Source organism: Schistocerca cancellata, chromosome 4 (assembly GCF_023864275.1).
Source record: "Schistocerca cancellata isolate TAMUIC-IGC-003103 chromosome 4, iqSchCanc2.1, whole genome shotgun sequence".
NCBI classification, from domain to species: domain Eukaryota; kingdom Metazoa; phylum Arthropoda; class Insecta; order Orthoptera; family Acrididae; genus Schistocerca; species Schistocerca cancellata.
In genome coordinates, this window is record NC_064629.1 from 316,546,097 (window position 1) to 316,573,728 (window position 27,632).

Below are 27,632 nucleotides of genomic sequence, written 5' to 3' on the forward strand. Positions count from 1 at the left end.
GCCGGGTGATGCTGAGGGAATTAGATTAGAAAATGAGACACTTAAAGCAGTAAAGGAGTTTTGCTATTTGAGGAGCAAAATAACTAATGATGGTCGAAGTAGAGAGGATGTAAAATGTAGACTGGCAATGGCAAGGAAAGCGTTTCTGAAGAAGAAAAATTTGTTAACATCGAGTGTATATTTAAATGTCAGGAAGTCGTTTCTGAAAGTATTTGTATGGAGTGTAGCCATGTATGGAAGTGAAACGTGGACGATAAATAGTTTAGACAAGAAGAGTATAGAAGCTTTCGAAATGTGGTGCTACAGAAGAATGCTGAAGATTAGATGGGTAGATCACATAACTAATGAGGAGGTATTGAATAGAATTGGGGAGAAGAGGAGCTTGTGGCACAACTTGACTAGAAGAAGGGATCGGTTGGTAGGACATACTCTGAGGCATCGATGGATCACCAATTTAGTATTGGAGGGCAACGTGGAGGGTAAAACTCGTAGAGGGAGACGAAGAGATGAATACACTAAGCAGATTCAGAAGGATGTAGGCTGCGGTAGGTACTGAGAGATGAAGAAGCTTGCACAGGATAGAGTAGCATGGAGAGCTGCATCAAACCAGTCTCAGGACTGAAGACCACAACAACACTCGATGTAAAGGGTATAACGGCTTGTTTATAGCATTTAGTCTCTTCTTCTTAACAGTACTCATTACATGCTGGAAGTGGTGCCTTATGCAACTGATAATCATTTTCGCATGATTTTATTTTATTGTACGCCTGTACTGACGTAACAATTTATAAGTAGGCCCATGAACTTCCCATCATTATAGGAATAGTAACAGTAACATTCCATAATAGCGGAGTCCAGTAGAAGATTCACTTTTCGTTTCTACGGACACGACTAGTTACGAGTTACCAGGTGTAGAAACGTAGTTTGTCTGCTGTTTTGAGCTAGCGAGCGAGCGCAGAACTACTTTGGTGACGTACGCGCCGCGGCCTGTCTTTCTCGTAGGCCTCGACTCCGTGGAGGCTCGCGGAAGCGGAATTTTGCTGTTGTCAGCAGCGAGCCAGGGTGTGAATCGGACATTCAACAAGGCTACGATCACCCTTGGAAATCTCCTCCGCAGATGGGGACGAAACATCAGCTTTTAAAGTGAAATCCCTTCGACCACGTCATAATAGCCGGAGATATTTTATTAATTGTAAGCTTGTATTGTTGTCATGGATATTGGTTTCGTGTCTGACTTGGCTATTATAATGTGTTCACTATGTCGTTCATAGCAGCTTACCTACAATTCCTATTTTCTCATTTACATGTAGTCGTCAGTCAGCATGTCAACGTCTTGTATTGTCAAAATCCAACTGCAGCAAGTTTCATTACAATCAAGACAACTTGCAGCAATAATCATTAATGAGTGATTACTTGATATATTTTAACGTACTGTAGAAATAAGGGTGTATGTAAGCTGGAAGGTGCACCATTTTTTGGATAGTCAAGTTCTCACATGTATAGGGAAATATCTTTCGGATTACTGAATGAACGATGTATTCATTCTCAGGATCTATTAGATGAGCCATGTCACATTAAGCTCTTTCTAGCTGTGGGCTAGGAATTTAGCTTAATATCTGATACACATAATGTATTTTGTAAAAATCTAAGAAGGAAGAATAATGAAAGAGGACCAACTATTTTTGGTGAAGTCTTGCACAAAGTGTAGAAAATATTTGCTGATATCAAGAATGTCCAAAGACTATAATGGAATGAGTAACTTCGTGAGAGCTTGTGTGGTGGGGAGAGGAATTAGTGCTGAATGGAATAGTGTTGGATAAAAAAGCTTCTCAAATGCTCTATGTGGACAACATAACGTAGCTGCATATTTGGGAGAGGTTATAATTAAAGTGCAGCTACTCACAGAGGTAAAGTGTGTGCTGTAGTTACCGTACGGCATTGAAATTTGTTGGATATTCTAATGTGTTAATGCAGAAGCGACTTACGCTGGAAAAATATTTAGTTTCAATTTTGACCCCCAGGTGCCATTCTGGGGGTGTGAATGCGAGAAAGACATATGTAAATGTTTCCGGATGTGATACATTAAGAACGGGACATGGCCAGGAAAGATCAAACATGTGAAAAGGCATGATGTTCATTTTATTACTACCGGAGACGTCGGCAAGATGCTGCATCCGTAAAATGACGTTATCTACAGTTGTTCGCAGCAGCCCTGGTGGAAACTGAGCGAAGTGATCTTGTTTACTGGCTTTCAGATCAGGTAGAGATCGAACGTGTCCCTGGTAGATGCGTTCTTTTAGATATCTCCAAAGCCAAAAATCACATGTATTCAGATCAGGTGACCTTGCAGGCCATGCATCTGGAATACCTCTGGAGATAACACGTTTGTGAAAGATTGCATTAAGCAGAACTTTCACTGGGCGAGCGACGTGAGGTGTTGCCCCATCTTGCATGAAAACAGAAGTAACATTCCGTATAAGCAGGTCTCAATAAGTGGAGACGTGACGGTACACCCTCTGGGTGTGTTCTCTTCAAAGAAGACCGGAACAAGGATAAAAGTACATATGAATCCACACCCCACAGTCATTTACGGCGGTTTAACAGAACTCTGAATTCGGCAGTTCTGTCTACTCTCTGCAACATGCAGTGTAAAATGTGCATTGTCACTCCATAGAATATTGCCCATTCGCATGTCATCAACTTCGATCCGTGCCACAAACCGAAGAGTCAATTTAGAACATTGCTGCGCATCCTGAGGTTTGAGCTGCTGCACCGTGTGGATCTTGTGTAGGCACCAGTGTAAAATCGGGCGCCAAACTTTCCGTACTGTTGACCATGGAATGGACAATTCTCGTAGCACTGCACGAGCCTAACAGTACCAGAAGCACTTGTTGCATGGACAGTTACAGCAATAGCAATCTCATCAACATCATCCACCGAGATATGACGCCTTCCTCTTCGAGGTGCTACAGCAAGCTCACCCATGTTTTAGAATTTCATTATCATCGTCTTCAAACCACTCAGTGACATGAGCTCTCTCCTCAGAAGTTACAGTCGGAGATATTCTCTCAATGCAGCACTATGATTGCTGCCGTTCACATAAAACAGTTTCACTAGCAGCGCACGGCCTCTCATCTCGGTAGCCATACCGTTCACTGACGTTATGACTTCTCAAATGACGGCGTAGGTGTCATACCATCATACAAGCAGAGTACAGCTCAAGATTTTCACGAGTGGACAAAACTGAAACATTTTTTTTTTAGCGTAAATCGGTTCCTCGTTAATTTATTAGCAAATCCACCAAGTGTCGCTGTCGTACGATAATTCCAGCTCACACTGCATCTGGTTGAGTGGCTGCATTTTAATTATAACTGTCCAGTAAAATGACATGGCACCATTAAATCACAATGAAAACATTCGACAGTTGCTTGCAGTTTTGCACAACGGCCACAAAACAGCTGCAAATACAGTCTCATTGGAAAAAACTACCGTATTCAAAAAGAAAGATCAGTCACAAAGCAGTGATTATGTTCATAAAGATATTTTTTTCAACTTGTTGATAGAGCTAACACGAAACCAGCTCAGTATGGTGTTTAATTAATAGAGAGTCCTTGCGATCACGCCAAAAAGAGATTACAAACAGTGCTATGGAAATGAACATAATTTCAAATGTAGGTATGCACAAAATAGAAGCACACTTTAGGCTACACTTCCAGAGGCTATGATTATGTTAACAGAAAACAAACTAAGTTCTCAATCAATTCGTAGTTCGGAGTATGGTATGTGGCTTTTAAGATTTAGACACATCTAGTACACGTGTGTAACATACTATGCGTTTGAAATGTTTGACGGTGCATTCTGGCTTTACGTTGATTGTCACCAAGCAAGAAAAGTAATTTAGTAAAATGTCTTTGATAAATTGATAAAATTACCTATAGTTAGTCTTAGGCGCAAAATTCCTGCAGCTAGACGCGACTAGAAACGCAACAGCATTATTGAAACGATTACTTTGCGAGAATGATAGTCAAACACATTTATAATTTTGGAAACATTGCTCTCAAGTTACTGACTACAGTATAATATTCTTATTACGTTTTTTTCGTCATGTTATTACAACGATTTATTACAATAGTGTCAAGTAATATACGTCTTTATGTGCTAACCCGAAAACTTTTCTAAACACATACTTGCTTTAGTTTAATACTAATAGTGGCATAAATCATTGTTCTTTGCTGTTACATTGTGCTTAAATCTTTTTTCCTCGACGATTAAATAAATCTTATCAATCTCAGAATTGTAATTGTTTGTGTACAAACCTCTACGGCTGAGTATTAGCAGTTCGCTGAACGATTTAATAGAAGCATATGACGGAATGTTTCAATAATAACATCCTCATATATATCTCTTACCAATAATTCCTTTCACCACCGCACTAAAAAAAAGTTTTTAATTTATTGAGGCACGTAAGTGGGAGAAGCTGTGATACGTTAGTTTATAATAGGTCTCCTAAAATAGCTGTCCTACAATGTTTAAAAATGGGGAAAAATACCAAACTGGCATACTACATCAACTATGCTGTGAAACAATTGCTGGAAAAAATCCAACCTGACCGAAGTAGATCACTTACAATACTATAAAATGGAAGGGAATCTGAGTGTTTCAAGAAAAGATTCATAGGCGATAGAAATAAGTCGTGTGAAATACTTCAGGAAATGACACAGAAATCAAAACATGTCACTTGTGCCAAGTTTAAACAATGCTGCAGTTGAAGTTTGCAGGTGTCCTCCCCCAGCTTGTTCTACGTCCAGTATATAAGACACATGTCTATGAACAAGTGGTGCGTTAGACACTATGATCTGAGAGACTTTTCTATCCTCCTCATGCCCTGCTCGAGATATAACCCTTGCCAATGGTTTTTCATACTTCACGGCTTGGTTTCGAGTGCCACTGACATTATTTTTATTTTGGTAATTGTTGTTCAGTTACTCATCAATCGAAGTATTACTCAAGTGTATCACGCTCATTTAAATGTTACATTAATAAAACGTGAAAGGTTCGAGCCCCTGATACAGACAGTACTTTCTAACAATTTTGGGTTAATTTCATATCATGCACATTTGTGGCACTAAAATTTGTGTCTTTTTAGTATCGGGTACCTGAGTTATTGCACAGTTGCCATTGTTGATTGTATTTCATTTTACTGTCCCATACCACATGTATATCACATTAAACTGTCAGGATCCGAGTTACAGCGTCAGTAATTTAAGTGCTTGCATAGTGATTAAGTATGGGGAAGTTTTTTCAAGCAATTTTTGCGCAAGTTATGGTCACACTGAGACACCACAGCTATAGTAAAACCTCGTGTGAACATCATAGACACTTCTCTTTCACTTAACATATGGACTAGACCTTTGTGGAAGAGAAAAGGGAACGGATAGTCGAATATACACACACACTTGTTTCCCAATTAATTAACACCTGTGCGCTTTAGAAGGTAGCTTCAAGTCTCAGGGTCTAGCACGCACACAGACGTAAATCCTTAGAGGAACCCTGGTAATCATGCCTGCCTCAAATTGCTACATATCTGGCCAGCTGGTGAGGTTTTTGTCTCTCCACGGCTGAGCACATTCGCACTCTGATTGTCTAAAGGAATTTTTTTCGTGGTCTATTGAATATCAGCTCATCAAGTTGCCTATCAAAGTATTAAGTACAAAAATGGTCGTTTCATGGATCAACATTCTTGTGTTCGAGAGTCTTTTCCTCAGACAACTATCACTTGAACTGCTTTACTACTACACACAAATTTTGCGGTATGTATGGGACTTACGGATCAGTCATTAAACATTTTATTATAAATCCATGTAAACAGTGAAACAAAATTACAGTTATTCATTCTGTTCTGCAACATTCTGCAAATAATTATTTGCTGTATGCCTTGAATTAACCCTATATCTCATTCAGCACTACAGGATCAAAAAGATATTCCCTGCCAATTTGTTCTTACTTTCCCACATCCCCACCCTGGCATTAAAATGTTTTTTAAAAGCGAGTATGTGTAGCCACTACCTGCTAGAGAGTTGGTCACTCGCACACCAGAAACAATAGCACTTCCGTTGCTACTTACACTGTTTTAACTTGTCTTTTCTCACTTTTAAAAGTGATACACGTAAAATACTAGATTGAAGAATGAGCACTCTGCCACAAATACACATCAAGATGCTGCCGCCTGTGCAGGGCCTACTGTCACTGATGTCTCTAGCATGTGTCCTACAGCACCTGGCCGGAGAGATCCACAGTCATCAGACCTATGTCGAGGAGCAATGTTGATTAGCTGGCAGGACTCAACAGGTAGTTGTCACGAGCCTTCTTCACCTGCATTGTGTCCCTCTAGCTAATGATTGAGAATTTGTCAAGATTACTGGCTGCCACATCTATGAAAGAGATGCCATGTACTTCAACGCCTGCACGCACATACCTTACAGAAACGTAACAGTTGTAGTACTTTCTCCTCCTCTGACAGTGGCAGTAGTCAGGGTTCAAATGCGAATTAAGAGTACATAAATACCCATAGTCACTGCAGCTTCGTGGGTATGGTGTTACAGAAATAGTTTCCCATTAACATAATCGAACCAAGTTGCTAATCTGTGATGACTACAGATATTACTATTTTTAAGAAAAAAATACATTAAGAAACAATTTTTTATTTTTCCTTTTCACAACCCTCACAACACAGTTTAATAGGAAGAGGGTCATCAATTTGACGTTAGGCTTTCATATAATAACCTTCGTAGCAATGTTCATAGACAAAAATAAACACAGCACTCTTAAGCAATTGAGATGACCAGTGAAATGTATGTGGAATGTCACCCAACAATGGTATAAGTTGTGAAGGAGATAAATAATAGTCAGTAGTGCTCAAGCTATGGCATCTTCCTGTAAGTTTCTTATAAATATCTAAAATCATTTTACACATCGTTGTACTTTATCCTCTCGAATATGTAATAAGCATTAACATGTTTCTCTTCCTTCTCATCGAAATGATAGTTCTCTAGTTGAAGCGTCATAAATATTTAGAGATAAATAGTTTCTGAATATTTTGGACTCGGTGACGCAGATTTCTTGAGTACACCAGTGTCATGCAGTCACCATTTTCCTTTAAAAGTGACTCAATGGATTTGTTCGAAGTATGGGCAGACGCTTCAGTCTTCAGAATTTACTTAATAGATTATCATCCACACACAAGTTAACAACAAATACTATCACTCCACATTTATCAGGTTTAGTGTCAAGGATCACAGCCATTATTATTTCTCGTTAGTGCTAGTGATGTAGTGTGACTGTAGAGCCCAGCGTATTTTCACTTTAAGACCTGAAAAAAGCAAAGATGATTGAAACTATTTTTTTATATTTTAGTGCTGCAGACTCTGCTGCTAATATTATATGTCTTTGCAGTGTCTCATAAACTGTTCATCCAGTCATGTAAGAACTCTCAAAGGGTAAGCATATCAAAGTGAAGAGCATCAGTCCCCACATACAGTGATGAATAAGAATGTGGTCATAAAAAGTTAAACGTATGTAACTCACAATTTTTTCTTTATCTGTGCAGGCGAGGTGAAGTCATCGCACCAGTCACCTCTGAAAAGAACACTTCTTAACGTGGCTTACAGTTTAAATATCAGCAGCAGTAAACATATTAGTATGGGAATGATCTCAAATCGTGAGCACAACGCATTGGGGGCTTTCAGAAAACTTCAATACACTAATACCAAAGTCATATTATCACTGTAAGAGTGGATTTGCCTATACGACACATCAGTGCAATTATTTCCGTTATCTCCCTCAGTGATACTGTGTGAACATCCAGTCACTCCAGGGGACTATCATACAACAACTAAACCATTCAACGAAAGAGAGTGTATTCATTTACAAGAGTACATTTTCAAAAATTTAATATACGCCAGTTGCATGGTCCAGCATGTTCTAGACAGTCATTAACACTGGAAACCTTACATGTACCAATTCTATGAGAAAATATGGAGCACTCTGTTGAAGCTAATGTGCAAACTCTACATCCATCGGAAGAAACCATCGCTTAAATGTATGGTTCATGTTGTGCAGCAGTACACGTAAATATAGACTGCCAGAAAAAAATTGTAAACCATTTTAGAAGTTTCCAGTTCACTCAAGAATTATAGTTACTAAATTGCATGTATATTACATGAAATGACTATTTACAGATCAATAGCACAAGAAGTTCTGAGTTACCAGATATTCACCCACGCTGAAGCACTCACATCAGCATATGGTTATGGCCTCCACGGACAGCAACACAGGCGCTGACTCTGGCATCCAATCGATTCTGCAGATGACGAATACTGTCCTGCGATACGTCATGCCACGCCTGCTCAGCATGTTCCTGTAGCTCTGTAAGAGTTATTGGTTTACAAATCGTACAAGCCAATTCTCATCCCATCATATCCAACATGTACTCACCTGGACACAAGTCCAGAGAGTATGCTGACCATGGAAGTTGCTGCACGTCTTGCAGAGCATGTCGAGTTTCACAGGCAGTATGTGGGACAGCATTACCCTGTTGGTATAGTACAACACCTTCCTGTTGAAACAACGGCAAAATAATGGGTCTAACAACATTCTGCACTTACGAAGCACTGGTCAACGTCCAGAAACACCGAAGGTGAACGAGAGTTGTAGCTCATCGCACCCCAGAGCATAAGGCCTGGGGTGTTGCCAGTGTTTCTTGGACGAATGCACTCTATGAGAGACCGCTCACTAGGTCTACGTTATATGCACAAACGACCACCACTTCCATGAAGCAGAACCTGCTTTCATCGATGAAGACCACGACACGCCATTTCGTTTTCCAAGCGACCCTCTGACAATACCGGTCTAGCCATGCATGTCAGTGCTGTGGCGTGTGTGGAAGACGGCCTAGGGGTGTACGTGCCCGTAGCCTAAGTGCCAATAACTGATTGACAACAGCTCACGAGCCATCTTACCTGTGCTGTGGTAACTGTACGATCTGCCACTGCTGCCCTTACAATACGACGAGCCTGGCTGGCGTCTGTGCTACGTGGACGTCCAGAAGCTCTTCTATGGGTGTGAGAATGTTCACGTAACCACTTATACCAGCATCGTTGCACGGCTGATGCAGCTTGCCCATTTTGTGTGGCAGTTCTCCGAAAGAATTATCCCTCCACTCGTAAGCCCACAGTTTGACTCATTGCAACCTCGCTGAGTTGGCTGTAGGAAGCATGACTGCTTCCCTGTGTACAAGACTGCCTGCTTGCTTCGCACGTTTGCATCACACTGAGCCTTCTGGCTGTGATCATTCGCTATTAAATGGTAGACACAGATGCCGCTGCAGTAGCTAGGCCTCTACTCTATCTGTTGGCAGATTACGTTGAGATCATTATCAGTACATCTACTATCTCCCAGGCAGTATATACAATCATCAGATCAAAATCTATGCCGTCTTTCCAGATGTACTAATTTTTTTTCGGCAGTGTATATGAACCAAACATGACGGATGTAGGCATAGAACTACGATCTTGTTTAACCCAGTGGTGCAGTTGTCCACTGCAACGGATAACCGCATCACACGGTTAAGTATGTTCATACACCCAGCTACAGGTAATAGTTTATCATTTAAAAACAAAAAGTGTATGAGCTACATACGTGTATTTTTTATTTCTCTATGAATTCCCCTGTATACTGGCGCAAACGCACAGTCATCACTAAGAGCAAGCGGATAAAACACTTGCTACCAAATGTATGTTCTCATAATACCTGAGGGTTGCACAGTGATTGTGTACACTGAAAGAAGATAAAGAAGAAGAAGAAGAATGGATCACTCCAAATACTAATGTTGTTTTATCATTATTAATGCATCCTGTAGGGATCCACTTTCAACATATAAGATATAGTTTCAGGAACATTATTTCAACCCAAGTACCAGCTCTTACAGGAGACTTTTGCGTAGTACATTCAGTGAAAGCACTGATATCCCACCTACGGAAAAAGTAAATTCTAACAGCTTAATGATGTTGCAGTGGGAAATCAGAACCAAATACAGAAATACTTTTGTTTCAGCTACCATACGGGCGTTGAAACCTTTTAATTGAAGCCAAACACATTCCAAGAGTCTTAATCAGATGTCAGAGATTGATGCAAATCTCATAATCGCTTTCATACAGGAAAATATGAATTTCACCACATCAATTTACATGATGAAAACATCTATGAAACTCTAAAACGTCATACTATGGAAATTTAGACATTTGGAGATGCTATGAAAATGGTAACTCTAAGGTCCATGAAACTGAACAAAAGTTAAAAGATATTTTTAAAAAATCGCCCCCGTTAATACCGTGAAAAGAAAAGCTCTGGATGCAGGTACTAAAACTGCTCTCACGGTAATCAGTGTAGTAAATTCGGAGATTGACTAGATTGAAAATGTTTTAAACATTATTATAAGGCAATGGAGAGAAAACCCTGTAAAAGTTTTGCAAGAGAGTTTATAGGTTTTGTACTATCACCCGACAATCTCAAATTCATCAGGGTATTCAAGGCTATTCATCGAAAATTACAACTACTAGTAAGTATTGAACAGCTCTCACGCATGACAGATGAAGGCAGAAGAGGATGAGGAGGAGGAGGAAAAGGAGGAGGAGGAAAAGGAGGAGGAGGAAAAGGAGGAGGAGGAAAAGGAGGAGGAGGAAAAGGAGGAGGAGGAAAAGGAGGAGGAGACTAAACTATTACTGATTACATTAACCATCACAGTGTTAGCAAAATAGATGCAACTTATGGAGTGAGCCAAAATCAACTGTATACGCTGGTAAAGCATTCTATATTGTCAATGAAGTGTGTAATACAGATTGAAGATAATGAATTTGAAGGAACATTCAGTTTAGTGAAAGTAATATTTTAAAAAATTTCGAAATCTGACAAGTTTTCGTCAAAAAAGGTACAAAGATATGCTGAAATATTACGTATAACTAACACACATAGGCAAAACAACACTCCAGATGTAAAAAAAAAAAGAAACGCTCAGACAGTAGGATATACATGAATGCAATTACATCTGCATTAATTGGTGTACATAGAGCAGGTGAATTCATTGACATTCAGCGTAAAAGACTGAACAATCTGCCTCTGGAGAATATGTACCACAATGACTCCAACAAAATATCAGAACGGCTACAACTGCTCATAAAATTACATGCCACAGAGAAAATGGTTCAAATGAATGAAATGGTCCCAACAACTTAGAAACTTTGAGGAAGATGCATTATTGATTAATGATTGTGGAGATGATGGTCCAAGAACTCCAGAAACCAGCATGCAATACATCCCCGCATAAACATGTCATAACACGAGGTTTGAATGATTTATGGCAAACAGATCTCATAGACGTAAGGGACTATTCAAGGGCAAATAAAGATTACAGATATGTTTTAGTGCTTGTAGATACAAATTCCAAATTTGCCTGGGACCTACCTGTGAATGCATAGAGTCGGAAGGAAGTTGCAGGTGTCTGAACAACTGCTGCAGTCGAGGCTGAATCGTTGCACAGGCAACCATCAAACCGGGCCGAATTTTACAAGAGGTATTTCGAGATGGTAATGGAGCAGTACAGAATAAATCACTAATCGACAGTTCCCCACATGAAAGTGAATATTGTAGAGTGCTTGAACAGAATAATAAAAAATCATGTGTGGGTTTACCTGAATCTTTGATATCATGCAAATACTAGATATTCTCCCACAAATAATTGGGAACCACATACAATCTGAAGATCATAGTATAAGAATGAAGCCAATTGATGTTCATGATAATGAGCCTCTAAGTACACTGTACAATCGTATTAAATTGTGGATCCACACATACGGAAATTCACTGTTGATGATCAGTGAGTATTTCAAAATGCAAAACAGTATTTTAGAAATCTTGCCTGCTGGAATGACCAATGGATATATTTACAATTTCCAAAGTGTAATGAACAAACCCAAGACTTCACATCTTAAACGATAATGAAGGTACAGAAACTGCTGGGACTTTTTACACAGAAGAATTGCAGAGAAGCTCAGAATTGTTCCTCATAGTTTGTGTTACAAGATGTTGAGGAAACAAGACTTTAGTTAAATGACTCAGCTTTCCATCATCGCACAAAAGTTGGATAAACGGAAAGTATTTGGTATTTAATAGGCTGTACAAATTGCAAACAGTGCAGCAGCGCAATATGAGTGACAGGAATCGCATCAGAGGCGGTGACAGTACTCCCGATAAGCTGCCAGTTGAGCTGAACATCCCACGATATAACTACTGCGGACTTGGAACAAAGCTGAAAAAGTGTTTAGCTCATGCCTATAAGGGGATTAACCTAATAAATGAGATGTGCTATAAACACAAACTAGTGTCCGATGCAAATAATGACTTCGCAGAACGTCACGCTGCTGATTGAATATTAGCTGATCAAGTCAATCACATATGACGAGGACTTAACGTAGGCATGGAGCAAGGTATTGCAGTAATTGTAGTTGATAAAACAAGTTAGACTTAAACTGGGTGCTGGAATAAATTTCTGACAAGTTTTGAGCGTTCTCATCATACAGTAAAGAAACAGAAGCAAATATCTGTAAGATATTTAAAAAAAAAAGTGCATCACATCAACGGTGGTAGCAGCTAAAAGTGCCTTGAAGTCGAAAGGAGTAAGAAGAAGATGGGTTGATGTGCCTAGGATTCCGTCAGTACCTAAGGCATCTGGTGGAATATTCCCACTCCTAATTCCAGCCTTTGCGAGACTATCAGCCATTGGCTCATTAGCTGGAGGGGTGGCAGTCATAGACTGAACAGTAAATAGTGCACAAAATGCAGAGGAGTAACTTTATGCGGCTAAAAGGCATAACAGGATGATGCGGGCTACCAGTAACAGGAAAGGGCTATAACTAAAAATGCACAAGACAGGACTTCAAATGTTTATATAAAAGAACTGCTAACAATACTACCCAACACACTGCTTACAAACACAAATCAGCGCAAATACGTCAAAATATTCCAAATCCAAAGATTGTGTTTCTTTTTCACAATATGATGCAAAGGACCGTGTGGAAGTCCAAAGAATGTGGAATTGTAAATTTAAATGAATGGGAAGATCTGGAACCCATTTGGTTGCGTATGTTAGAAAAAAGGAAGTTGAATAACATACACTACTCTGAATCACATGGCGATTTAAGCTTAACTGAAGCATTGCGCCATTACATGAGCCACAAATGTGTGTTCCACAACTTTCAATAATACCAAGACATCAATTGATATCTCTCTGGGCATTTTTGCCTATTGTTCCTGCTTACCTTAGTGTAAAGACAAGCTGAAGGCACATGACTGCGTCAGTTGAGGTCTACATGTGATGTACACTCTAACATTAATACAACGATCATCGGTACTAAGTGCAAATAACTTTATACCAGTGGATGTAAGCATTGAAGAAAGGAAAATTGCATTGATCGTTCTAGAAACATACAACAGATTCTCTAACATCAGTGATGCGAACACGGAACTACATCTAGGAAGTGGTAAAATTGTTGAAATACCTCTTGGCTTATACGACATTGGCGATATAAACGAGTTTATAAAACGATCTGTAAAAGGATATGAGTCATATCCAAAAGTTAATATGGTTACACCAAGAGTAAAAATTACAAAGCAGACAATAGAATATAGCCACAACGGCTCAATAGGACCACTATTCAGTATCACAAGGAGTCAAATCTTAGACAATAATAATGACATAATTTATGAATCAGAACAACCACTGAACACACTGGAAGTTAGCATGATCTGTTTAGATTAGATTAGTACTTGTTCCATAGACGATGAATACGACACTTCGTAATGATGTGGAACGTGTCAGGTTAATAAAAGGTGTCTATATAAGATATTACATTAGACAAAATTAGATGACAATAATTTTTGTTTTTTGGAGGTTGGGAAATTACCCACTTACTATATCCAAAAATTCATCGAATGAGCGGAAGAAATACCACTAAGAAATTCTCTTAATTTCCTTTTAAATGCTATATGGCTATCTGTCAGACTTTCGATGCTATTAGGTAAGTGACCAAAGGCTTTTTTGGCAGCATAATTTATCCCCTTCTGAGCGAAAGTTAGATTTAACCTTGAGTAGTGAAGATCATCCCTTCTGCTAATGTTGTAGCCATGTACACTGCTATTACTTTTGAATTCATTCGGGTTGTTAATAACAAATATCATAAATGAATATATATATTGTGAGGCTACAGTGAAAATTTCTAGCTCTTTAAATAAGTGTCTGCAGGATGATCTTGGATGAGCTCCAGCAATTATTCTGATTACACGCTCTTGTGCAATGAACACTCTTTTACTCAATGATGAGTTACCCCAGAATATGATGCCATACGAAAGCAGAGAATGAAAATAGGCGTGGTAAGCCAATTTACTGAGATGTATATCGCCAAAATTTGCAAAGACCCTAATAGCATAAGAACCTGAACTCAAACGTTTCAGCAGATCCTCAGTGTGTTCTTTCCAGTTCAACCCCTCATCAATGCATACACCTAGAAATTTTGAATATTCTACCTTAGCTACCGATTTCTGATCGAAGTCTATATTTATTAATGGAGGTCATTCCATTTGCTGTGTTTGTCAAAGTTTAATGAGAGCCCATTTGCAGAGAACCACTTAATGATATTCTGAAAAACATCGTTTACAATTTCATCAGTTAATTCTTGTCTGTCGGGTGTGATAGCTATACTTTTATCATCGGCAAAAAGTACCAGCTTTGCATCTTCGTGAATGTAGAATGGCAAGTCATTAATATATATTAAGAACAGCAGAGGACCCAAGACCCAACCTTGCGGCACGCCATTCTTGATTGTTCCCCAGTTTGAGAAATCACCAGCTTTTGCATATTATGTGAACTGTTTATTTCAACTTTCTGCACTGTCTTTAGTATAGTATCACAACTAATTTGTATGCCCCAGTAACAGGTTAATTCATAGAATTGACAGATTCTTCCCTACAGTGAGACCATACTATCAACTCGTCGAATTGCTAAGCAGCCAGATTTACCTCCTATTGACTGTTCAAACATCAGAAAATATCAAGTCAAATATTGTTGACCTGGATGACAATCTAATTGACTTTTAAGGAGAAGAAACAGTGGTACATCTTCAGTTGAAGCAGCAGCATGGATGTAAAGTATAAAATTGGCAAGCACAGCCATCATTACACCACTTTGCAGCAGAATTAAAACATAATAACATGGGACGATTAAAAATTACATTAACTTATAGAGCTGGAACTGCACAACGTCATCACCGGCATAACACCTCCAGTTCAATACAATTACGGAATTATTTGCCACGGCTTTTCCTCCAACAAATCAATTTAATGAGGTAAGAATTCTCATTCACCTCGAAGATGATTTAACAATTTTTAACAACCATTTCCTATATTTGGAAGGAACATACATGAACAACGATGGAAGCCCTAGAGCAGCATCGTGACTTACATGTAATGTGTTCGCCTTTCTGTTTCAGGAAATGTATCTAGACCAACTGCACAAGAAATGTTGGAATAACATCAACCGTCAAGACATATGTTTCCGCATCAACTTTTGACTAGAATGCTTTACAAAACCATGGGTGGTTCATAGACGTATCGATAAGAGATCACCTAAGTGTGTGTACTCCACTCAAAATGTTAATAGACCTATAGAAGCGTTATCATGAATACTAAACCAGAACTGATTATGGTCCGAATTGAGACAGATAATAAGATGCAAATTCAAGGAGAGCAAAATGAGGAAAACCTGGTGTAGAAAATGCCTCATATTTCTGTAACGGAGAAGGAGTCTTTGAAATTTTTACATTTATTAAATTATGATATTCAACTGTCATTATATTTCCATTCATGGAAACTCTCTGAACACCTATTTCTACTGCAACCATTCTGACTGGCAGAGACCATTAGAACAGCAATCCAACTAAAATGCCTTTATTCATTATTCTGTTACTGTATACAGACAGGAGGGGACATCTGAAAAAAATATTCCATTGTATTTAACCAATTGCTAGAGTTTATTTGAACTCTGAATTTAACTCTTGTGATAATCTACACATTGAGAGGGATAATTATAATATTGCCCTACAGTGTGACATGTCCGTGGGTTTTCGCTCTTCTTACTATCAGGGTGATGAATCTGGATACATACTCAACCCACAACAATTTTAAGAGCTAGCACCAATTGTCATGACTGACTGCTCGAAGCAAAATAAAATTATAAAATCAGGGCCAGGGGATATCCATACTGAATTTAAATTATCAGACAACTACCCCACAAACACTGCAGCATAAACATTATTGCTACATAACCATGTATTCAGCTATTCCACACTATCTGGAATAGCGCAGCAAGCTGCATAAATTACCAAGTGCTGCTTCACATCTGAGACATTTCACGATGACACCGTAGAGTGTGAATATCATAGTGGGCACACGGGTACTCTACGATGAGTGTGAACGAGTCGTGTTTAAGGAATTTCCTTTGTTGCATTCACAAACGCTGGACATTAATAACGACGTTTCCTACAATTGTTGCTTCGTGCACACAGTTTAGAACAGTACAGTGTGCACAGACTCAGAAAACAACAGCATGATTGCTGCGTTTACATCACAGAAAACGCTGGGACGACATTGAAATAGTATACGAAGTTACGGCACCATCACTGTAAAACTTTGACCATGTAGACGGAATCGGTTACATCAAATACTGTGATAAGATCTTGTGTTTGGGTGAAATCTACAAGACAATAGCTATTTCCAAACTTGTATCATAAAACTGTCCATCTATTCAACGTGTCAAGAACTTTATGGTGAAGAAGCAAAAATTATTTTATATTTGCTTCAGATAACGTGCAGATACTTTTAAGACAGTTTATGAATAAATGAAATTTTCTTTTAAAATCCTTAGTATTTATTCAGCACTTCCTCCTCCACTTAGGTGCACATAGGTGCACGTAAGTATTTACCGTATGTTGCCTATGGAATTCATCGAGAACAGGAGATACAGATTTAGATGTCTATTCTATACGTCACTGGAAATCACAGCGATCCATTGCTACCTATTGTCGTGGACCTACCTGAACCACTCTATGTACAACAATATCCCAATCATTTAATGTGCGAAATGAGGTACGCATTTCACCTGGAAAGTGCACTTTCTTCTTCTCTAGCATTGCACTCATGTCCGAAAAAAACGACCTGACGCGTTTAAGCTAACCTTTTTATACTAACGAAGATGCGTGTGCCTTTTACACGCCGTTCTCTGTAGCGCCGCAGCTGTCACACGCAGCATAACGGCTGTGAGAGGGAGTCGTAGGTTGGAGGGATTCCTATTCTCAATAAGATCAGTCCAGAACCAACTGCAGTGGTATGTTGCGACATCTTCTCTACTATGGTTTAGCACCTTGTCCGAAAGAAAGTCCCTGTTTTAAGCCTACCGATTGGGGATGGACATTGTTTAGTACATTGAACTGGCTTCAAATCATCGTCTAGCCAAACACAATTAGGTTCATGTAGGCTCCCTAAACTGCTTAATGTAAATGCCAGGATGTTTCTTTTGAAAATAACATGGCCGATTTCCTTTCCGCTAATGGGCGGTAAACCTCAAATATCTTTCCTTCCTTTGTATCGGTGTTTTCCAGACTACTGAACCGACCAAGTGGCATATACGAAGATCTCAATGGCGGAGCAAACTGTTTAAAATAGGCTAGGAACTGAACCCATTCTTAACAGTAGCACTGGAGGGCATTTAATGTATCAACCCCTGTTGTCTGATAGTCTTTAACTTCGTTTCTTATTTGACTTGTGAACAAAGCCCACTGACATTGGACCTTAGTGTACTGCTCTCTCTCTCTCTCTCTCTCTCTCTCTCTCTCTCTCTCTCTCTCTTTCACACACACACACACGTTCAAACGCGTTTTGAGACTGGGACACACAAACACATGCACGCACAGATTAACTGGTCAAAAAAGTTCGGTATGTGCATCTTCACTTGCGCTGGTCGTGTTTCTTTTTTAAAGAAATCGAATAACCGCTTTCTCTATATACTTTTGGTCACGAGGAATCGCTACGTAGGTGAAAGTGAAAGTAAACCCGCATTCAGAGTGTTGTTTGGTGGAGCATACTGTGATTCCAATCGTGGACCGGACAGGGCGGCTGGCATATACCAACACTCCTAGACCTTGGACGAACTTCACTTTATTGTGGAAGGGGTTGTCTGCGCGGAAACCTGTCTCTCGTATTGACGTACATCCCAGCGAGGTCATTCGAAGGTACAACTGCTCTTACGAGACATGAAACATCGAAGATCTGGCTCTTAACGGTCACCCGCCGTCAACAATACTAGCTTCTGACTGCCATCTACAAATTAAGAATCATTGGTATCCTGAGAAGAATGCGACAGAGCTACTCATTGATTCCATTGGAGAAGCAAGGAGGGCCGTGTCCAAACACACAGTAAGCTACCGTCTCTGCACCATCAACTTGGCCTCTTGGCACCCCTTACGAACGACAGTACAAACTCTGTAGGACTGTGGTGTGCGAAGAAGTTTGGCAAGGGCACATCTGGAATGGAACCTTGATCAGTTGTGTCGTATTCTCTTCACTGAAGAGTGCAGTATTTGTGAGACTCTTGATGATCGCCATAGCAGATAGTGCAGGCATCGAGTAACCAGCTCATATCTAAGGCAGATAGTCAGTCTTACAGGTTCAACAAGGAGGCGGTTCACACATCTGGCCGAGCGGTTCTAGGCGCTTCAGTCTGGAACTGCACGCCCGCTACGGTCGCAGGTTCGAATCTTGCCTCGGGCATGGATGTGTGTGATGTCCTTAGGTTAGTTAGGTTTAAGTAGTTCTAAGTTCTAGGGGACTGATGACCTCAGATGTTAAGTCCCATAGTCCTCAGAGCCATTTGAACCATTTCACACATCTTTCAGGCGGACGACATGTACGGATATCAGGCGTCTCTTATCGCTGTTGACGGTAATGCTGTTTCTTGAGGAAATGCTATGTATGAACGAAAAACCTCATAATTACAGCGAGTATTCTAACTTACCTTGTATATTTCTCGCATGATACTTGGCTGCTACTGGACAGACTGGAAAACGTGTACTACCGCCACTTTCCCTGTTAAATACCTTATCCATTGAGCCATGGTGCACACACACACACACACACACACACACACACACACACACACACACACACACACACACGGTATACTTGTTGCATAGTAAATTAGAACATATGACCGACATCCTGGAAAAAATATCCTATACTGTGCAGAGATGACATTGTGTGTGTGTATGTGTGTGTGTGTGTGTGTGCTCGCGTTCTTCTTTAGAGGTACGCTGTCCTAGAATAAAGGAGAAGAAAAATGTCCATCTTCAGATTGGTGACTGCTAGCACGTGTCACATTTCTAACTGCAGAGTGTCATGGTAATGACGTTCCCAAATCCTTGACAGTGACTGCATGACTTCTCTTATCTGTAAGATGACTGTACAGAGACCCTTAAAATACGGAAGCTGTGACTTGAAATCATGGCAGTGTAATGTTATTTGCATCTAGTGGAGGAGAGGAACACTGAGTATGATCAACCCAAGTGGCTGTAGACTGGGCAACATAATCGCAGCTGAATAAAACAAAATGCGTTTGCGAATTGGTGTTCTTTTGTTTATTACTGCTATAGACCAAAAACCTTAGTTATTGTTTAAATAGTATTTTTGTAATGAGCCATGCAAAAAATATACACTGCCTGACAAATAAAGTGGATCACCCAGAGAACACGGTCGGATGTCAATGTAACTTCGTACATATCGACGGGTATGTTAATGATTAATGTTGCAATCGTCTGTCAAGTAAAACAACCACCAGAGTACATTAGCATGTTTCGTGTTTAGTGTTGCTACCAGGCCCTTGTAGGGCGTACAAGGTGCGTAAACATTGAGCGATCACTGTGAAGGGCACGGAGATTCTACATACCTGTGTGAGACAGCGTTATCAGCATCAGAGGAAGTTTGAAAGCTGCCATTTTTGGGACATTGGGATGTGACAGTCGTCCGACGTTGAACTGCATGGGAATGTTAGGACAGGTATACGCGTCGTCAAGGACCTGGTCGACCATGTCTGACCACCACAACGAAGGATCGCCTTATGCCAGGCACGTTGTAACTCCTTCATATCTGCGCCTGCTACCTGAGAACTAGTAATGGACTCAATGCAACATTCTATGCCACCCTGCAGCATTGGTCGGAGATTAGAAACTGCCGGAAAAGGGAATCACCATCCCATGTGTAGGCTGACGTCATCACCACAACACAAACGTCTGAATTTGGAGTGTCAGAGTGCTGAAGGCGTCGTATAGCGTTCAACTATGAATTTCGTTTGTGTGCTTCCCTTGATGACTATCGTCGGCAGGTAACGTGACGACCTAGACAGAGATCCCATTCTTCCAATCATTTAGAGGCACAACGGCGTTATTTTTGGCGTCATCGCGTGGAGAGCTATTGGGTATGACTTAAGATCACGGCTGATAGTGTTGAAAGAACTCCGACTCGTCCACTCATGGCAAGTGTCTCTATAAACAGTCAGCATGATACTGAAGTACTCCTGTGGCCAGAAAGATACCCAGATCTGTCCCTGACAGCACGTGTGTGATACCTGCTCAGGCGTCAGTTTTGTCCCAGTGCCAGTATATAGGATATCAAGGACTATTTACAACAGTTTTAAGCCAACATGCCTCAGTAGGGAAGGCGAGGGCTTTGTTAGACCTTGCCCATCTGAATCAGTGCATGGATCCGGGCCATAGGGGTGCAACGTCATGCTGATAAGCGGGCTTATACTGCCAAGCTGTATGTATATTTGACTCGATTTTGTACTCACTGAATTAACGTCGCAAACTCTCGAACAATGAAATTTCACTCCGTATACTCCTCTCGCTTGGGTGCTTCACATTTTTTTTCAGCCAGTGTAGATAGATTAATGGAAACTGCACAGGAAAGGATCGAATTAGGAGATACTGTAAAAATCTGGTATTTCTGGTGACTTGAAAACATGAAGTTTGAACTAATGATACACATGTTTAAGACATGCAAAACATGACAATTGTTTAAGCACCTTTCTTTAAATACTGTAGTTGTCACAGCTGAAATATGAAAGGTATAATTTATGTAATACAAGATCGTGTTAGATTTGTTAAATCTAAAAGTACGAATTTAACAAAAAATTTAAGAATGAGATAACAAGGGCTTCAACCTTCAGTCTCACCGGTGCATGGGACTGAAGGTCAAACAATACAGAAGGAAAAAGAAAAGACTCTTGAATCTTCATTGATGTCTGCAGACCTCAGTAACTGCTTAGCTACTGTTATTGACAGCAGCGTCCATATTTCGAATTCTCAGAATATGTTAAAATGGGATAATTTTCTTAATATTAGATTTTATCCGCAAATTGTATTGCAGGCCATTTTCATATTGGCTAAGTGAGGTAATACCACCACCTTCAGTTTTTCCATTCATTTTTACATAACACAAATTGGTCACCTCTGCCATCTTAGATTTTTCCCCTTTAAGTTTCTGGGAATGCTTCATACTACAATGCAAGGAGAAAATTTGTCATGAATGCTAATTGTGGTACACCTTTCATTTAACAAATGATGCACTTCACGTAACGAGTGGTGTGTGTCGTAACTGTTGGCTGTTCTGGTGAATGTCTATGTGCCCGCAACGAAAATGGTTCAAATGGCTCTGAGCACTATGGGACTTAACATCTGAGGTCATCAGTCCCCTAGAACTTGGAACTACTTAGACCTAACTGACCTAAGGACATCACACACATCCATGACCGAGGCAGGATTCGAACCTGTGACCGTAGCGGTCGCGCGGTTCCAGACTGAAGCTTCTAGAACTGCTCGGCCACATCGGACGGCTACCCGCAACGCCTGAGTTTCTGCTATTTAGCTATGCCACACTGATACCTCTTTCTTACTTTGGCATCTTCGGCTGATACTGCGTCCATCCTAGACATCTAGAAAGATGCTTCCAGCCCACAGGTACATATTAATAAATCTACATCTACATCTACACGATTACTCTGCAATTCACATTTAAGTGCTTGGCAGAGGGTTCATCGAACCACAATCATACTATCTTTCTACCATTCCACTCCCGAACAGCGTGCGGAAAAAACGAACACCTAAACCTTTCTGTTCGAGCTCTGATTTCTCTTATTTTATTTTGATGATCATTCCTACCTATGTAGCTTGGGCTCAACAAAATATTTTCTCATTAGGAAGAGAAAGTTGGTGACTGAAATTTCGTAAGTAGATCTCGCCGCGACGAAAAACGTCTTTGCTTTAATGACTTCCATCCCAACTCGCCTATCATATCTGCCACACTCTCTCCCCTAATAAGTGATAATACAAAACGAGCTGCCCTTTTTTGCACCCTTTCGATGTCCTCCGTCAATCCCACCTGGTAAGAATCCCACACCGCGCAGCAATATTCTAACAGAGGACGAACGACTGTAGTGTAAGCTGTCTCTTTAGTGGACTTGTTGCATCTTCTAAGTGTCCTGCCAATGAAACGCAACCTTTGGCGCGCCTTACCCACAATATTATCCATGTGGACTTTCCAACTGAAGTTGTTCGTAATTTCAACACCCAGGTACTTAGTTGAATTGACAGCCTTGAGAAGTGTACTATTTATCGAGTAATCGAATTCCAACGGATTTCTTTTGGAACTCATGTGGATCACCTCACACTTTTCGTTATTTAGCGTCAACTGCCACCTGCCACACCATACAGCAATCTTTTCTAAATCGCTTTGCAGCTGATACTGGTCTTCGGATGATCTTACTAGACGGTAAATTACAGCATCATCTGCTAACAACCTAAGATAACTGCTCAGATTGTCACCCAGGTCATTTATATAGATCAGTAACAGCAGAGGTCCCAGGACGCTTCCCTGGGGAACACCTGATATCACTTCAGTTTTACTCGATGATTTGCCGTCTATTACTACGAACTGCGACCTTCCTGACAGGAAATCACGAATCCAGTCGCACAACTGAGACGATACCCCGTAGGCCAGCAGCTTGATTAGTAGTCGCTTGTGAGGAACAGTGTCAAAAGCTTTCCGGAAATCTAGAAATACGGAATCAACTTGAGATCCCCTGTCGATAGCGCCCATTACTTCCTGCGAATAAAGAGCTAGCTGCGTTGCACAAGAACGATGTTTTCTGAAACCATGCTGATTACGTATCAATAGATCGTTCCCTTCGAGGTGATTCATAATGTTTGAATACAGTATATGCTCCAAAACCCTACTGCAAACCGACGTCAATGATATATGTCTGTAGTTCGATGGATTACTCCTACTAACCTTTTTAAACACTGGTGCGACCTGCACAATTTTCCAATCTGTAGGTACACATCTATCTGTGAGCGAGCGGTTGTATATGATTGCTAAGTAAGGAACCTAATCGGTATACAATCTGGACCTGAAGACTTGCCCGTATCAAGCGATTTGAGTTGGTTCGCAACCCCTAAGGTATCTACTTCTAAGAAACTCATGCTAGCAGCTGTTCGTGTTTCAAATTCTGGAATATTCCATTCGTCTTCCCTGGTGAAGGAATTTCGGAAAACTGCGTGCAATAACTCCGCTTTAGCGGCACAGTCGTCGGTAACAGTACCATCGGCACTGCGCAGCGAAGGTATTGACTGCGTCTTGCCGCTTGTGTACTTTATATACGACCAGAATTTCTTCGGATTTTCTACCAAATTTCGAGACAATTTTTCGTTGTGGAACCTATTAAAGGCATCTCGCATTGAAGTCCGTGCCAAATTTCACGCGTCTGTAAATTTTAGCCAATCTTCGGGATTTCGCGTTCTTCTGAACTTTGCATACTTTTTCCGCTGCCTCTGCAACAGCGTTCGGACCTGTTTTGTGTACCATGGGGGATCAGCTCCATCTCTTACAAGTTTATGAGGTATGAATCTCTCAATTGCTGTTGCTACTATATCTTTGAATTTGAGCCACATCTCATCTACATTTGCATAGTCAGTTCGGAAGGAATGGAGATTGTCACTTAGGAAGGCTTCTAGTGACTCTTTATCCGCTTTTTTCAATAAAATTATTTTGCGTTTGTTTCTGGTGGATTTGGAAGAGACGGTATTGAGCCTAGCTACAACGACCTTGTGATCACTAATCCCTGTATCAGTCATGATGCTCTCTATTAGCTCTGGATTGTTTATGGCTAAGAGGTCAAGTATGTTTTCGCAACCATTTACAATTCACGTGGGTTCGTGGATTAACTGCTCGAAATAATTTTCGGAGAAAGCATTTAGAACAATCTCGTAAGATGTTTTCCGCCTACCCCCTGTTTTGAACAAGTATTTTTGCCAACATATCGAGGGAAGGTTGAAGTTCCCACCAACTATAACCGTATGAGTGGGGTATTTATTTGTTACGAAACTCAAATTTTCTCTGAACTGTTCAGCAACTATATTATCGGAGTCTGGGGGTCGGTAGAAGGAGCCAATTATTACCTTAGTTCGGCTGTTAAGTATAACCTCCACCAATACCAATTCGCACGGAGTATCTACTTCGACTTCACTAGAAGATAAACCACTACTGACAGACACAAACACTCCACCACCAATTCCGCCTAATCTATCTTTTCTGAACACCGTCTGAGACTTCGTAAAAATTTCTGCAGAACTTATTACAGGCTTTAGCCAGCTTTCTGTACCTATAACGATTTCAGCTTCTGTACTTTCTATTAGCGCTTGAAGCTCAGAGACTTTCACAGCACAACTACAACAATTTACAACTACAATTCCGACTGTTCCTTGATCCAAGCACGTCCTGTATTTGCCATGCATCCTTTGAGATTGCAGCCACCCCGTACTTTCCCGAGGCCTTCTAACCTAAAAAACCGCCCAGTCCACACCACACAGCCTCCGCTACCCGTGCAGCCGCCAGCTGAGTGTAGTGAACTCCTGGCCTATTCACCGGAACCCGAAACCCCACCACCCTATGGCGGAAGTCAAGGAATCTGCAGCCAACATGCCGGCCGGTGAGGCCGTGCGGTTCTAGGCGCTTCAGTCTGGAACCGCGTGACCGCTACGGTCGCAGGTTCGAATCCTGCCTCGGGCATGGATGTTTGTGATGTCCTTAGGTTAGTTAGGTTTAAGTAGTTCTAAGTTCTAGGGGACTGATGACCATAGATGTTAAGTCCCATAGTGCTCAGAGCCATTTGAAGTTTGCAGCCAACACGGTCGCAAAACCGTCTGAGCCTCTGATTCAGACCCTCCACCCGGCTCTGCGCCAAAGGTCCGCAGTCGGTTCTGTCAACAATGCTGCAAATGGTGAGCTCTGCCTTCATCTCGTAAGCAAGACCGGCAGCCTTCACCAAATCAGATAGCCGCTGGAATCCAGAGAGAATTTCCTCGGATCCAAAGCGACACGAGTCATTAGTGCCGACAGGTGCCACCACCTGCAGCTGGCTGCACCCTGTGCTCTTCATGGCATCCGGAAGGACCCTTTCCACAACAGGAATGACTCCACTCGGAATGCACACGGAGTGCACACTGGATTTCTTCCCCTCTTTAGCCACCGTGTCCCTATGGGGCCCCATTACGTGCCTAACATTGGAGCTCCCAATTACCAATAAGCCCACCCTCTGCGATTGCCCGGACCTTGAAGGCTGAGAATCATCCTCTGAAACAGAGCAGGCAGCTGCATCTGGCTCAGCCAGAGACAGTACCTGAAACAACCCAACAATCCATCTACTATGTGGATCACCGTCAACTACGTTGCCAACGAAACTCTGTCTGTATTTTGGAACTCAGCTGTTTCTTCGTTGAATAATACTGGGACGTAAAATACAGAAATGTGTAGAGGCTACTTCGAGAATATTCTATGAAATTCAGTCTTCTTGTATCTTGCTGCAGATGTGAAAGCAGGTTGGTTTTATCCAGGATTCCAGTAAACCATATTATTTCCCACTCTTTTGCCTGTTAAACACTATTTTTAAACATAATTTCAGTCCATTGCGACGACCTTACGCCATCTTACAGGGTGGGCCTGTACCGCCGCATGGTACAACTCTACTGGTCAACGTCGGAGTCAACGTCTTGCTGCAGCAATAACCTCTCCATCATTCACGTACTGCTTCCCGCTAAGACCATCCTTCATTGGACCAAACGGATGGAAGCCATAAGGGGAGTAGGCGACGAGGAATCCAGCGTGCACACACTTTTGAGTACCGGTACCCCAACTGGTGGACGGGTGTGTCAGCACTATCAACTGAGATGTCCAGTTGTGCAGCGAGGTGTTTTATTGTGATCCGTCGGTCGCCTCCAATGAGAGTGTCCCCACGTTCCAACACTGCAGGACTCACAGCTGTGTGTGACCGGCACGCAGCAGATTGCACAGGTTTGAGCGACCTTCTTGTGGTGATGACAGACTCCTCGTCCAAAGACTAACCATGCTTTTGTTGTCTCACACGTCTCCGTAAACATTCTACAAGCGCCTGTGAATATCTACGATACTCTGGGGTGCTTTCATATGCAAAAGATTGGCAGTTCAGCCAAATTGGTCAGAGTACGTATTGAGTAACCCCACATACACCGGCGTGGAAAAATGCAGTACCCTCAAAGACTGGGTTCAGTGGTACCAGTGTGCAATATATGCATGCTACGGTGTCGTAGTGATAGTGACACATTTGTTTTCAAGGTCATCGGTGATCAGATGGTGCTCTAGAGTCCTGTTTGTGCTCCTCTGTTTTCACTCTGCAGGTACTAACTGTGCCCATTTTAGACGTGACCACATTTTGCAACATTCATTCTAGGGTCAAGCATGCCCCACCGACAAGTACGTATTCCCGTCGAACTACGTTGTCTACACTCCTGGAAATTGAAATAAGAACACCGTGAATTCATCGTCATAGGAAGGGGAAACTTTATTGACACATTCCTGGGGTCAGATACATCACATGATCACACTGACAGAACCACAGGCACATAGACACAGGCAACAGAGCATGCACAATGTCGGCACTAGTACAGTGTATATCCACCTTTCGCAGCAATGCAGGCTGCTATTCTCCCATGGAGACGATCGTAGAGATGCTGGATGTAGTCCTGTGGAACGGCTTGCCATGCCATTTCCACCTGGCGCCTCAGTTGGACCAGCGTTCGTGCTGGACGTGCAGACCGCGTGAGACGACGCTTCATCCAGTCCCAAACATGCTCAATGGGGGACAGATCCGGAGATCTTGCTGGCCAGGGTAGTTGACTTACACCTTCTAGAGCACGTTGGGTGGCACGGGATACATGCGGACGTGCATTGTCCTGTTGGAACAGCAAGTTCCCATGTCGGTCTAGGAATGGTAGAACGATGGGTTCGATGACGGTTTGGATGTACCGTGCACTATTCAGTGTCCCCTCGACGATCACCAGTGGTGTACGGCCAGTGTAGGAGATCGCTCCCCACACCATGATGCCGGGTGT